Below are 13,467 nucleotides of genomic sequence, written 5' to 3'. Positions count from 1 at the left end.
AAATAAAATATAATAGAGAACTCTGATTTTTTTAACGAAACTCAGGCGTGTCCCAAATTTATAAAATAAAATACTTCTTTAACAAAGATATAAAAAAAACACCCTTAAGAGCCTATCTGTATTGCTATTTCACTGCCTTCATCAAGAAGCCAAAACAAATGGAAAACTTCACTGCGGATTTGTTATAATCTAGTTTAATATTCTCTATTAAAGTTAGATTTTTATTTGAGTAATTTTTCAGGTCGATGTCGTTGCGCATGAAAATTTAGTTAAACTACCAAGGCAAATGATAATAATAACTAATCAGGAATGAAAAACCAATTTTAGGAATTAAAATAAATCTTTGCTATGCAATTAACACCTTGATACAATAAATTTTTCGCAAGACTTCAATTTGTTGCTTACAACGTCGAGTTGTAAGATGAAGTGGACCAGGGAGAAGACGGTGTTGACGACAGCATTTATTTCCACACTAGGAATTTACACTGTTACAAATTTACCGAGTACAAACGGCATTAAAAATTGGGTAACTCTTCGACGCACAGCTCAGTCGCCAGGAGGCCGTCTCTGTTGCCATTACACTTTTTTTTCTACTTGGAACCACTACAAAGTCAATGTTGACTAATAAGGGTATTCTTGCCCTGGATATCATGACAACGTTAAGAAGAGCTTTGCGGCTTATAATTCCATCTTTTTAAATATTGATATCAAAATATTATTCTCAAATATTTATATAAGTTATAATATTATTAACTCATGCCAAGAAAATGGGAAATATTGTAATATTAGAAAATCCTGTCTTAGACTAACAAATTCAAAGTCACTCCAGGCAACTAGATAAAAAAAATCTAAAACTATTCAAAATATGCAAAAATACTCGAAAATATCCACAAATCTCCAAAAATATCTCCGTGACTGCTCCCACCTAGCGGTCTCGTGCGAAATGTACTGAACTAACTCGTTTGGAACACCAATTTCATGACGAAAATGTACGAAATGTGATGGGGTGTGCACGCTTGATTGTAGGTATTTCCTTAGCGATGTTTGTAAAGTTCGTTTCTAGGATTATTAAGTTCGTTCGTTATTATAACAATTTTATAAAATGTAAATATATAAATAAGCCTTAATAATAGGATTGCTTATATTGTTTTTAAGTTAGCTTTTGTGGGGTTGTTATAAACTGAGTATTTTATATCTGTCTTGTTTTCATCGGGTCATCAAGTATAAACAAAAAAATGAGAGCTGCGCATCCTGCTATTTATTATTATCATGGACGAAATTGTAAAAAATAAAACGATTTTCTGCTAAGAGAAAATAATTCTCGATGACCGTGAAGCCAATTTGCAACATAAACAAACTCAACTCGACAGATGTGTACAACAAATTATTGAGCAAATAACCACATTAAATTATCTTAGAAACCGACTTACAAATTAGACCTAATAATGCAGTAAACAAGGCAAGTATGAATCAAGAAAATAAAATGAAAGAATCTTAAATCTATACCAAAAATATCGAACACATGAAATCACGTTACTGTTATTTTGATCGATCAGTATTGATAGTATTGCTTGTAATAAATCGCAATGAGGAAAGAGACGTGTATGAAATTTTTTTTAATTTTAAGTAAAGGGCGAATCTGTGGTTTAACTAACAAATGCATTTCAAATTAATATGTTTGAAAGTCACCTTAAAATTAACATGAACAATAGAACATTATTTTAAAATTGGTTGCAAAAGCACATGTTTTTAAATTAATTCCAAAAAATAGCACCTAACAATCGAGTGTGGAATTAATAAATCAATATAATAATAATAATAATAACATTATATATATATATATATATATATATATATATATATATATATATATATATATATATATATATATATATATATATATATATATATATATATATATATATATATATATAATATATATATAACAACGAGGCAAAGAATCTGCTTGTTACATTTATAGTAATATAATATCTACTCATACATGTAAGCAAAAATTAAACAAACTGACGTGGTAAAATGACGCTTCCCGCACGCTAAATCGGTGGGTAATTAAGTATTTTACAGACGGGAGTAGAAAAAAACCATTAACCCACTAGGCATGTGTATATACATAATTTATGATTTAGGTAAAAAAAAACTATGCTTGATTAAATATAATTCAAGTCTTATTTACCTTTGATATTTTAAGTTAATGAGGTCATCAAAAAGTCGTCTGCCCGTCTGAAACATCCATATTTTGACATCTTTTTTAAATATCGTAAAGATGGTTTGTTCTCTTATATATGCTGGTAACATGTTATATAACCTAGGTGAGAAATAGGTATATGATCGTTGTCCGTGTGTTTTTGTTCTTACTGTGGGATAGACGTCCTTGTTTTGTCTGTTCCGGGTATGATAAGTGTGATTAGCATTAAGAACAAGAATTTTTCTTTTTTGGATGTCTTTTAATATACTAAAGCAGTATAAGTGACGTATATCGAGAATTTCATTCTCCTCAAACAGTAGGTCCGATTGGTAAGTTTTTTGTTTGCTATAAATTATTTTTAGAAACCACTTTTGCAACATATTTAAATTTTTCAGGTGATTTTCAGAGACCGCCCCAACCCAGGATGCCATAGAAGAGGTGAGTTTGTACTAATGACATATATAGGTTTTCCAATTGATTTCGGCTTAAAAAATCTAGGTAATTAAATTTTGATAGAAGTGGTCTGATTTTTTCTACTATAGATTTAATTTGCAGATTCCACTTGAGCTGGCAGTCAATAGTAATACCAAGATAATTAAACGATGTTACTTGCGGAATTTCTGTCATTTCAACTGTTAGGTTTCCGATGTTTGGCAGCTGATTTTTGTAGGATGAGAAAGGTAGGTATTTGGTCTTCTGTAAATTCAATGTAGGGTTATTGTACTGATACCACTTTTTGAGAGTCTTTAAGTCTTGCTCAATTTGTAACTTTAACAATTGCCATGTTTTTGTCCTTCCAAAAATTACAGTGTCATCAACAAAACTGAAAACTGTACTATTGATGTCTAAATTTAACATATCATTTACGTATATCGTAAACAGTATCGGTCCGAGAACTGTACCCTGTGGTACGCCACGTGTTGCTGTCTTCATATCGCTCAAAACACCGTCTATGCTTATGCACTGTTTACGATTGAACAAATAACTACGCAGCAACTCAAATATTCTCCCTCTCAGTCCACAACGGTTTAGTTTATCAAATAACTTATTGTGGCAAACAGTATCAAAAGCTTTGCTTAAATCTAAAAAACGCACATGCAAGTGTTACTTGAATCTAATGAGTCGTATATTTGGGATGTTACAGATTTGATAGCATCATGTGTTGACTTCCCTTTTCGAAATCCAAATTGAAAGTCTGAGATTGTATTGAATTTATCAAGAAATTTAACAATCCTCGTTATAAGTACCCGTTCAAAAATTTTAGAAAACACTGAAAGTATTGATATTGGACGATAATTTTCAACTTTTTCTTTGTTGTCATTTTTATATAATAGCTTAATAATGCCAAGGAAAATATCCACTCTCAAAACATTTATTTATAAGAAACGTTAGGGGTTCGCATATTTGAAAAGAAATCTCTCTTAGTGTCTCGCTTCAAATACAGTCCCATCCAGGAGCTTTTTTCGTTTGCAGTTTTTTTATAACTTTTTCAATTTCCTGTACATCTACGTTACATAAGAGCATTGTATTTGCCAGCATGGGAAAATCATTTCGATAATTAGGGAGTGGTTCTATTTTTTCTGCCAGCTTTGTACCCAGTTCAATATAAAATTTATTAAACTCGTTCGCAATTTTTAATCTATCTGTTATTTTCTTATTGTTTTCACTTATTATCTGTCTAATCTGTGTTTTAGGTTTGGAGGTGACACAATTCCTTAACGCAGACGAAGAAGTTTGATTTTTATTAATTTGATTTTGTACATGTTTTACGCTTAACATTTTTTATTTGCACCCGCAATTTATTTTTATAACTGTTGTAACTGCTTTTTAATAATTAGTTGTTCGGGTTCTTAACTGAGTCTCTATATAATTAATTAATTAATATGTCTTTAATTTATTAATAAAATTTTCCATGCCAGCGTTGACATCGTTTGCAATGTACACATTCAACCAATTTTCCCTCTCCAAGACATGTCTCAAACTAGGATAATTAGTGTATTTTTTATTTATGAGTATATCTTTGTCTTGAATCAATGTTATTATTGTCTTTTTAGGCAGGCCAGATAATATGAGCGCCTGATTTACAAATAATCAATAGAGAAGAAAGCACATTAATTAATTGTATTGCACGTGAGAAATGAACGATAATTTCTAAAACGGACTTCAATGCAGTATTTTGGTCGAGGAATCGGTAACTATTTATTGACACTTCGACCCCAAATAGACAGGTAGTTCATATATAATTTAAAATCAACTGATTAAATTAATGTGGCCTAATATGGTCTATTAATGTGGAATTAATTAATATTAGCAACGCCTATTTGGGTATGCGATGGCTGGCTGTAAACGATATGGTTATTGAAAACGAAACGTTAGTTGGTCAATTTGTGTGACTTCAGGACCTGCTTTAAATAGAACTAATCAAACAACATTTATGGATAAACTTGGTAAATGAGAGAAATCAAAATGTCAACATCTTGCAAATAAGTGCGACGTATAAAACCAACAGAAGTCGCTGTCTAGAGCATGCTGATGAAGTGACAAAAAATCATATGAAATATGCAAAAATATGCCAAACTAGTAATATGTTGATGCAGTACGATTTTTTTTTTAATTTTTACCAAATTATTTTGGTAGTAATTTCCTAATTTACCTACACAATCCACATTTTTACCCGATATCAATATTTTATTTATTTTTCATGTGCTACTCATACTCTGAATAATTAAGAATGAATATATAAATCGGTGATCCCGAAATTACGTATAACTGATTTTATCTCATCTGATTGACTACTGTGAAAAATATTTTAGTCAAGGAACACCAAGAAACAAATTTTATTTTTTTCTGCATCTTTATTTCGACGTTTTACCACTTCATCCTCAGTGCACGAAGGCCTTATGATACTCGAGTCAAAGAACAGATTTACAACAAGATAGATTATCCTTCTTTACATTTCTTATTCAGTTATACTCTGCATAAATCTTTGCGATTTATCACTCCATATCACCTGTAAAGCCATAAATTTAATTACGTCTTTTCCAAGTATCTTTTCAATTTTACTCGACCTAATCAGAGATTTAAATTACTAGGCGCCATTAAATCGGTCCAATTCCGATAGTAACCCCACTCTATAAATAGTTTGTATGTTAATATGACCGTTATTTGCATATCATCCAGTTTCCCAGCGGTTTATTGTTGCCCAACTGGTTATCACGCTCGCAACACAACGCCGTATTTGGATGCCGAGTTTAAAATATTTAAATTGTCCCAAATTGAAGTTTTGTTTCAATTCGCGGCACCAGAATATTAAACCCAATTAATTAAGTACGGAACCGGCTACGCTTAATTGGAATTTTTAATTAATGACTACAATAAAAAAATGTCCAACAATGTTTGTTAAAACTTAAACAAAACTGTTTATTAGTAGCACAATACTAAAAAATGAACGCAATATTTATGTTATTGACTTGTTCAGAGGTATTCAGTAATGAGTAATGAGGGGTATTTCTTCTGAGCTTCTGAGCTATTATAAACAAAAGAAATACTTGAAGTTCGATTCGTTTTTCTGAATTTTTTTATGTCTGTACTTCTTTACTTAACTTGGCCGTTTTGGTAGCTTGTGGTTCATCCCTTATTTGGATAACGTTATTAAGGACATATGCATATTAAGAACTACATATGAGTAGCATTAATATAGGTTACGTTTAAGTATTAAGTTAGATTAAGTTTATGAGTAGTGTTGTCTTAAATCGATTGCTGTTCCGTACGACCTAACCTACAATATCACTAAAGGGAATACCAGATATGAAATATCATTAATATTCCAGTCCAAATACGCTAGCGGCTAACTTATTCACCTGTCAGTAGCACATAGGAAAGCAATGCTTATATTGTGTGATTTGATCTTTCATAAAACCACGAAACTACTTTAGACAGTTTAGCCTTCAAAATGAACAATAAGCGATTGATTACAGAGGCCGTCTTTCCAGAGCCAACTCGAATATTCGACACCCAACGCTGAAGGTCCTGCGATCTATAAAAGCAAAACACGATTCGACAGAAGGTAGTCAGGCAGTGAGATGAGAAAACATAAATAATAAACCGATGATATTGGTGAAAGGAAAAGAAAGACCTGAATTGTAGTTAAGATTGTTGCTTAGAGGCTTTTGGATTTTTGTTTGATACAAGAATTAATTATATCTAAGAATTTTAGTTTTATCGAATAAGATATAATGTTCGGTTTCATGGTTGTGTTCGGCAACTGCTGATAAGTTTATTTGTGGTAATCTTAAGGCTCTTTCATGTTGTTTGAATCTAGTTGCTGTAAACTCCTGGTATCACAAACTAAATTTTGTCTTCGACGTACTCAACATGTTGCGAGATTTTTGGACAAATGTTAAATATTTATTATTATTTTCTAATACAACGTTAAAGACAACATTCCGTTTGAGATACCCAGAAGTCTACAGCATTTCATGCAGAACGCCAAAGAATACATCGGAAACACAGGACGAAAAATATCAACTAGGTTTAAAGCAGCAGCTGCCGCAATCATGAAACCAGACTCAAATCTTATTCGATAAAACTAAAATTTTTACATATAATCAATTCTCCTACCAAAGAAAAATCCGAAGCAACAAAACAATGTTCGCCGCAACTCTTTTTACTTTTCGTTTTACCTATATGGAAATCAGTAATCCGCGATGTTAACGTTCCTCTAGCTGCGCCCCCTTCAAACAGTTTCAGTTAAGCTCAGAAGGTGAAATGTCAGCAAGTTTGATTTATAAACAACTGACACAGGAATCTAGAATATTTGTAAATAGTAGATGTTCCTTAAAATTATGTATAATAACACCTAGAATATTTGATTGTTATTTCAAAGCTGCACATTAGTTTTCGGTAAATTTGGGAAAATATGAACATGTTTCTAAAATTTATAGCTGTATAATTTTGGCAATATTAATTTTGTTAGTCACTAAATACGTTCCTTAATACCTTTAAAGTTTCAAATTTGTCATAAAGTTAATATCTGTCGCAGACGTTATTCCCGATTCAGGGCAAAACGTCCGCTAAATGGAATTACTAAGTGATGCAGCTTCTTAAAGTTTAACTTGTCGATAAGGAGAATAAAAGCCGAAGCGGAAGAGAGAAATTTGCTTTCCTTTCTTTACGGGTCCATAAAGCGTTAAGTTGCCATTATTCGATGTTATAGATTTTAGCGAAATGATCTAAAATGAAAGTATCATCTGCAGTTGGAATGCATTTACCCTTTGAATATGTTCAATAACTACAAACATTTTTTTACCATTCAAATCGGAAACGAAGGCACATGGAAATATTTTTGAATTTAGCGAAAGTCAAATCCTGAACAAGAGTAGACGAGAGTATTATTTTTTATATAGTAGAACAAAACCATGTTTGTGATAATGTTGCATAAAACGAAAATCAGTATTAAAATTTAAATTAAACACGCAGACTAATTTACAAAAAATTTACAATAAACATATTTTTAATCAAGAAAATGTGCAAATTATGCAGTCCGATACGAGTACACTTTACGAAAATGCAGTTATACATTTGCTTTATTTTTTCTTGGGTCAAAAAAGTTGGCAATCATACAATACCATTTAAAGTTAAGTCATCGAAAACTCATAAATGTAATACTTTTTAATATATAAATTTTAATAAATAAATATATAAAACTTCGAGATTAAACTTAGTCAGTATATCCTGTGTGTAATTTACAGGAAACCATGCAGAAGAGATTTTGCACTCGTTGCAACGCCTCGAGTTTGGAACGACCGTTATTTTGACTTTGAGATGTACATCACGGATTCTCGAAAAAGAATTCCAAATATTTCAATCACTAGTCCGGCACTTGATAAATCTGTAGCGGAAATTCTTTTCAAGGAATTCCGTCGATATTAAATTTTGCTGTTACAATGGCCATTCCGGACTGATCGACAATAAACGCCGTATCGAAGAATTATATCTCGGATAATCGAGAAGTACAATTTATACGCACTGAAAAACAGCCAAAAAATTAAAATGTATAATTCACCATATAATTCTGATTAACGGAACCTATAGCTGTATAGTCACCCCAGAAGAGTAGCTAATTAAAATGGTTTAAGAAATATAAAGTAACCGTAATTGCCACGTTAATCATACTCTCAATAATCCATATTTGTAGATTTGAATAAACAACTGTATTCTCATTAAATTGCATTAAGGATAGTGTAAAAACAATTTACCTTGTGATTCTCTGTACAAAACTAAATTGTCGTTATCGGAGGGTTAAATTGTTAAAATTTTATTACTCTGTGGCTACTAGACTTGACAATATTATTTGCTTGAATAAGTACTTCGTATGGTTTTTAATTCCTGTGTGACTTTAATAGGTGAACCAAAAAAAATATTTGAAACTATCGAATATTGTAAGCTAGTTCTTCGAGCTAGGACTTGGATAATGCTTGTATTGGAATCTCAAAAACACTAACGGCACATTGACCTTTCATGTTTTTGATTTAAGTTTAGGGCCAAAAACTATAAAATTTTACAAAATCAATGTAAAAATATTTAATGTAGTAACCACAAGAATGCCAACTAATCCTAAATAATAATCTGATTCAACTTCTATATTTCAACCACTATATTTCCTAAAGTTTGCTCGAAGTGATGCTTTCACCATGATCGTATAAAAGTCTTTGAATAAATTTAAAAAGGACAAGGCTTTACAGAAAATGCCCCTCTCCTGTGTATTCAAATCATCTCAAAAATCTGGTGTGGCTAGTAAAATTTTACCGACTTAACCATTTTCGCATCTGTCAAAATTTCTGATATTCTAAAATAGATATGCTATTAACAAAATCGCGCGTACTGCATAAAGAAATAGGAACCAGAAAACTGTTTGGATCCGGTCATTGCCTTTTTATCTTCGATTTTGGCAAACTTATTAAGCTACAACTTTTGGATGAGAGGTTTTAAATGAACGGAAGATTACAACTATGGGTTTTCCATCTTTACGAGGAATACCTTCTACTCACCATGCCAGTTTTTGACATTTTCTTCCTTTGGCTCAAAATCAATTATCCCATGTATTAATTGTATTAATATTTTTTCTGAATATTTGTTGCTTCAATATTATCTAAATCTACTACACCGATTTCCTCGTCTTAGAAAAACATTTTGGGTGACAACAGATATATATTTGAGATATCTTCAGAAACATATGTCAACGTTGGCGAATTGGTCAAAGCTTGGCAATCGCAACGAATCCTTTCAAGTTTTTCATAGTCCTGGGAAGCTCTTCCAAAGCCTTTCAGAAGTGTTCGTTTGATGATGCGAATCCAATTTGCCACCAACCGCTCCAAAATTGGGCAGTTGAAAAAAATCATTTTCCATTCCACTCTATCCAAATAAAAAAAGAAGTGCTACTCTGATTTAAAGGTGGTTGCTGCGTATTCTACACAAGATCTACTTTTTTTTAAAGATAAAATGTTTCCCTTCACTTTACCAAGTAATTTGTGTAAAATAAGAACTTGACTGGCTAAATTTTCAAGCGAAACCGAAATGGTACGATTCAAATTAAAAACAGAAATGCTAATACGCAATTGTAACAAAAAAAAATCTGAGTAATTACAAGAAAATAAAGCCGAAATCGGATCGGCGCACCGGCCAGTAGGCAAAGAATGGGAATTTAATGGACAATGCGAGATAATAAATCCAGATAACATGCCATTTAGGTCCGAGTTTAGGAGAGCGCTGACCGTAAAGCATATATTCGCAGGAAGCGTATCCAGCATTGCAATGTATCTCGTTTCTTTTAATTTTGTTTGCGGCGCCAAGTATTTTAGAGGAAAGGGAATCCTTGAGATTTAGTCTGGAAATTGAAACTGCAGTGGTTGCAGCGGAACTGCGATTTTTTTGGTAATGAAGGTCTCGACGTTCCTATATATTAAATTACTGTTTTATATGACTTCGATATTTTGCAAACAGATGGAGTCAGCAAAATTTCGAGTCGTCGATGGTAGACCGACGTCAACGTTCTGCACACACTGGTAGACAAAGTGGCAATAACTATGGGATTAACATAAACATCGATAAAATCAAAACATTAATAATGCAAAATATGATATTTTACAGCTTATCATACAGGGAAAAATCATGAACTATTCACGAACTATTTCGAATTCAAAAATAAATTTGTAGCATATTCTTTAAAATTGTCCATCGGTTTGACGAGTGTCTTAGTAAGCTTTTTATGCAGCTGACAGTTTTAGTTTTCACTCAAGCCATTAAACAACAAGTTATCATTTTTTAGAATCTAAACTTCATTATTGGAATTTAAAAAATTCTTTATCGCATCTCGTTTCTTCTGCTGGATCTATTTAAATAATATAATAATAAGATTTAAGATTTTTATTGACCGCCTGTTAAAACATAACAATTGTAGGAAATCGTCAAAGATGAATTTAAATAAACCTGAATTATGAACTACAAACATTAAAAAAATGACACAAACTTGAAAAAATACTATGCCAATGCCAGCACCTAAAATCGAACGATACCAAAATAAATGATACAAGGCTAACTTGGCGTGCAGTAGTGGTTGGTTGTGTTTAACGCATGTGCACTATTGCACTCACAAATTGTATCCTTTGAAATAAATTGAACTAAAAAACAAAGCGGATAACGGTGGGGGCTACCCCCTATATCATTTTGGAAAAATTTTAAAGATAACTAGGATTTTGAGGAATTACCGAATTTTATTCGTTCATTGCATTCTCAGACAATATTATTATTTTTTTTGCCCAATGAATTTTTATGAGTGGTATAAGAGTTATATGACATTTGTAAATTTCTTCGGAAATTAATTGAAAAAGATAATAACAAGTGTTTAACTAAGTATAAATAAATACAATTCCAGTTTTCAATAAATTTATTATTTATTTAAAACTCTTTCATTAAACAATGCGCAAATTGCGACGTTTCATAGTCAAGATAAACCTTTTGTTTTTCAAAATTGAGTCTTAGTAACAAAGTAGCTCACATCTATTAGTAGTTAACCTATTAGACAGCTAAATATTATATATATATATATATATATATATATATATATATATATATATATATATATATATATATATATATATATATATATATATATATATATATATATATATATATATATATATATATATATATATATATATATATATATATATATATATATATATATATATATATATATATATTCTCACGTATTGATTCACGGATGGAAAAATGTGATGACACTATATTCCGGGATATCATCCGTTCGCTCGTTTAACTCCGACTGGAATCCTGCATCCGACTGGAATCCTGCAAATCTTGCATCCGACTGGAATCCTGCAGACGTTTCGCCAAAATCTCACTTGGCATCTTCAATGCTCGCGCTCCGAAAACACTTCGAACACTGTTCGAACATATATATATATATATATATATATATATATATATATATATATATATATATATATATATATATATATATATATATATATATATATATATATATATATATATATATATATATATATATATATATATATATATATTATATTATATATTTAATATTTAGCTGTATTATATTACAAAAATATTATTTTAAGGATTTGTATTTGCAATTTAAATAAATTAATATATGAGTTACCCCGACACCCAACACTATAGTTCAGGCATCAAGGAGCAAATGCAAACATAAACGGACGAGACCTATGGAAAATACTTTTCTAAATCTTCATGTTACGTAGGAATAGGTGGCAAGTACATAGGTTAGGTGAGAATCAAAGTGAAGTCTTGTTTTCTTGTAAGGAAAAATATTTCAATTCAGTCATCTCGAACTCGTCCGACGCGTATCAACAATTTTCAATTTTTTTCAGTGTTTTTCGAAAACATTATTACTAAATAGATACTCTGAAGGAATCATGTAATTGCGTTATTATTCCGATAATCCTCTCGCATCGTTGCTTGTGTTGGCCCTTGGGAAACACTTATCAAACAAAACTGAAACGAAAGGTAACATCATTGTGAAAAGAAACCATGATGTTTTAGCAATCACAAAGATTGGAGGCAAAATACTGCGCACCATCCTGAATCGGCGTAGCGACGATGGGTCGTTAATTTCACAAGACATCGCGTAAGTTTACTTACCTTCCGGACTTATAGTTAAAGTTCCAATCGCACACAATAAATTTGTACAAAAAAGAAAAAAAGGAAAACAATCACCAAACATCACTCATGTCACCCAACCACTTAGTTAACCGGCGTCGAACTGCGACGTAAATAAATCCCCTCGGCCTAGACAATTTCCGACGGAAAACTTTTCCGAACAATTTTATCAGTCAAGTGCCGCGTATTTTCGTAAGCTAGTTTTTCCGCTCGGCGCTTAATCCTAACTTCCTCGGCCGGGATGCTCGCGTAAACTGGCCGCAGGATTCGAATTTTCCGAAGTTGGAAATTCCGTCTGGTACGCATGCCCTCGATTTTCACTCGAAGGTATTATTACGACGCAAGAATATATAGGCTATTTTTAACGGGCGCTGAGTGCTTAATAATTTTTAATTTATTAATTGAAGTTTCGCGAATTTCATTGGCCGTCTGCAATACGTGACAGCCATTAATTGACTCGTTAAAGATTCAGAAATCGATTTAACTTAAACGACGGTATTCCAAGAAACTATAAACTCGCAAGTTTGCAGGGTTCGAACTCACATGTAGGATCGTTAAAGTATATAATTGACATTAAAAAATTAACAGAAAATATTTAGCAAATGCATGCGTAATAAAAGCTGGAAATGTCAGTCTATACGAGTAAGGACTGGTTCATCAAGAGTTGCTCTAAATTAATCCAGACTTAACGGTTTATACAAGCAAAAAACAATAAAATTAAGGAAATGTTATCTTTTTATACCATAGGCTATATAATCAAGAGCGATGGAATTGTTTCGATGTTATTTTCTAAATGTATTATATAAACAAAATAGATAAAAATTTTAAAAACGAGTAAATTTTTCATGGGAAGAATCCCGATTTGGTTTTAATTTGGCCAATTTATAGATTTTTGGTGTTAGAAATCCAATCCTATAAACTCATCATTAAAGAAACATCGGGATAGCATTAATTTCTTACCTTTAGAAACTGACTGTCCTTCTGCTCCTTTAGCTGAACCATGTCATGCAGCAACAGTCTAGGTATAAGCTTGTTCATTTTATATA

General features: G+C 31.6%; 1 protein-coding gene across 1 annotated transcript in view; it reads right to left on the bottom strand.

Annotated features, from left to right (window-relative positions):
* The window catches only part of LOC132707915 (uncharacterized), a 257,931-nt gene extending 245,268 nt beyond the window's left edge, over positions 1–12,663 (bottom strand). The window contains exon 1 of the mRNA XM_060679941.1: positions 12,404–12,663. The gene's annotated coding sequence lies outside the window, so the exon portion shown is untranslated. The remainder of the gene's footprint in view (positions 1–12,403) is intronic.
* Between the last annotated feature and the right edge of the window lie 804 nt (positions 12,664–13,467).

Source organism: Cylas formicarius, unplaced genomic scaffold (genome assembly GCF_029955315.1).
Source record: "Cylas formicarius isolate icCylForm1 unplaced genomic scaffold, icCylForm1.1 PGA_scaffold_10__41_contigs__length_53128322, whole genome shotgun sequence".
NCBI lineage: Eukaryota > Metazoa > Arthropoda > Insecta > Coleoptera > Brentidae > Cylas > Cylas formicarius.
The sequence above is the reverse complement of the archived record's forward strand: the minus strand, read 5'-3'. Positions and strand labels throughout refer to the sequence as shown.